We start from the raw sequence: 2,508 nt of genomic DNA, 5'->3' as shown, positions 1-2,508 counted from the left end.
GCTCTGTGTGGCTCTGTGTGTGTCCCTCACGCAGCCTCCACGCTCCTGCTCACGCTGCTTGCCTGGCTAGGAGCAGCCTTCCAGCTCCATCTGAGTTCTACAAACCCCCATGTGACACCTCCTTGCTTCATCTTTCTCTTCCACAGTCCCCTGTTTACTCCCAGGAGATTCTTCTCCTCCTTCTACACCCTGCATCCTTTCACCTGTGCTTCCATTGGGGTGGTCAGAAGCTCTGTGCCCTTCAGTGTGGGTCTCTCTGCTGCAGGACACAGGATGCCCTGCCAGTCAGGAACGGGTCTCATCCCTCAGAGCTGGCCATATGGCCCAGGTTCCATACACACCTGTAAAACTGGTGTTTCTAGCTTCTATAAACAATCTATGGCTGGGCACAGTGGCTCACACTTGTAATCTCAGCACTTTGGGAGGCCGAAGTGGGCAGATGGCATGGCTCCAGGAGCTTGAGACCAGCCTGAGCAAGATGGCAAAACACAGTCTCTACAAAAAGTAGGGAAAAAAAAATAGCCAAGCATGGTGTTGCACACCTGTAGTCCCAGCTACTCTGGAGGCAGAAGTGGAAGGATCACCTGAGCCCTGGAGGCAGCGGTTGCAGTGAGCCAGGAGTGTACCCCTGCACTCCAGCCTGGGTGACAGAGCAAGACTTTGCCCCAACCCTCCAAAATGAAAAAAAACTCTTTCCTTATCTACAGAAGATACCTGCTCATAATGAGGAAATAATGCAACTGACTTGTAGTCTCAGAAACTTGAGCAAAGTGACCACATCCTCAGCACGTGCTATCCTCGTATTGTAAAGTCCTGCAGTACAATCTGTGACATTTCTATTCATTCAAAAAAGGAAAGATGAATCTATTTTGCAACTCAGTTCATACTGTTCAGATAAACATACCAAGTAGTACATGTGGAGGTGGTGGTCGAGGCCACAATGGGTAGGGAAGCTGGTTGAGGTCCTGGAGGAGTCGGTTCAGATAGCAGAGGTCAGCCAAGTAGAGAAGGTAGCAGATGTACTACAGGAGACCCTGGTGGAGAAGGTGGCTGAAGTCCCAGGGGCCACAAGTGGAGATTATTGAAGCAGCTGAGGAGATTCATGTGAAGGTGGTTATTGAGGGGCCAGACGCCACCCAGAAGGGGTGGCTGAGGATCCAGAGGTTACTAAGTGGAGACGTAGTCGGAGGTCCCAGAGGCCTCACAGAACAAAAAGGTGAATGATGTCCCAGAGGAAGGCAGCTACAAAAGATGGATGAGGTCCTGGAGGGAAGACACATGCTGGACGTGGATGAGGTCTGGGAGGACCAAGAGCTGCTGGAGGTGGATGAGTTCCCGGAAGACAGACACATGTAGCATGTTGATGAGGTCCCAGAGGACTTACAAGTCCAGGAGGTAGATGAGATCCTGGAGGACCAACAGCTGCAGGAGGTGGATAAGGTCCCAGAAGACCTACAGCTGTAGGAGGTGGAGGAGGTCTGAGATGACCACCAGCTGCAGGAGGTGGGTGAGGTCCCAGAAGACCTACAGCTACAGGGAGTGGATGAGGTCCCAGAGGACCAACAACTGCAGGAGGTGGATGAGGTTCCGGAGGACTGACAGCTGCAGGTGGTGGATTAAGTCCCGAAGGATAGACGCATGCCACAGGTCAATGAGGTCCCAGAGGACCAACAGGTGCAGCAGGTGATTGAGGTCCCGGAGGATTAACAGCCGCAGGTGGTGGATGAGATCCGGAAAGACAGGCAACTGCAGCAGGTGGATGAGGTCCTGGAGGACAGACAGCTGCAGGAGCTGGATGAGGGCCCGGAGAACACTCGAGTGGAGGAGGTGGTTGAGTTTTTAGGGGACTCTCTAGTGCAGGACGTGGCTGAGTTCCCAGAGGACAGTCGAGTGGAGGTGGTTGAGTTCCCAGAGGACACTCCAGTGGAGGAGGTCCCATAAAACCTTCAGATGGAGGGAGTGGTTGAGTTCCCAGATGACACCCAGGTGGAGGAGGCAGCTGGCAGCCCATCAGTGATCCTGAAGGGCCAGCCATGAGATCAGGCAAGTAGGGCCATTCTGAGAAAGGATGAGGCTTCCCTGCAGCCTCACTGACCTGCAAGTCAGGAGGAGAAAATGTTTTGAAATATATGAATATGATGGACAAAAACACCAAAACCAACACAAGCTGCACCTTATGCCGCAGGTGATAGTCCCTTGCACCTTTCCCTCCTCCAGGTTTCAAAATGGCAGCATCAATGCCATAAAGTCTCCCTTCAACTGAGTCCTACCGACAGCAGGGGAGTGAGTGAAGAAAAGTCATGGGGACAAACTGTTATCCCCACATGTCACTCTGTCTGCAAATGTAGGCAGGCTGGGGGCCTGTCCCCGGGAAGACAGAGTCATAACCCAGTAACAAAGAAGCATGTTTCTGACATAGGAGTGTCTATGTCTATCCTCATTCCTCCCTCACCACCATCACCAGAGCATGTTCCTTGCATCAGATAAACAGAAAGAGAAGCATGAAAA

At 52.3% G+C, this 2,508-nt stretch overlaps 1 pseudogene; it reads right to left on the bottom strand.

Annotated features, from left to right (window-relative positions):
• Positions 1–890: 890 nt before the first annotated feature.
• On the bottom strand, positions 891–1,944 carry LOC113222657 (annotated as a pseudogene).
• Between the last annotated feature and the right edge of the window lie 564 nt (positions 1,945–2,508).

This window comes from Piliocolobus tephrosceles, unplaced genomic scaffold (genome assembly GCF_002776525.5).
Source record: "Piliocolobus tephrosceles isolate RC106 unplaced genomic scaffold, ASM277652v3 unscaffolded_32912, whole genome shotgun sequence".
Taxonomy (NCBI): domain Eukaryota; kingdom Metazoa; phylum Chordata; class Mammalia; order Primates; family Cercopithecidae; genus Piliocolobus; species Piliocolobus tephrosceles.
This window is presented reverse-complemented; position numbering and strand designations above follow the sequence as displayed.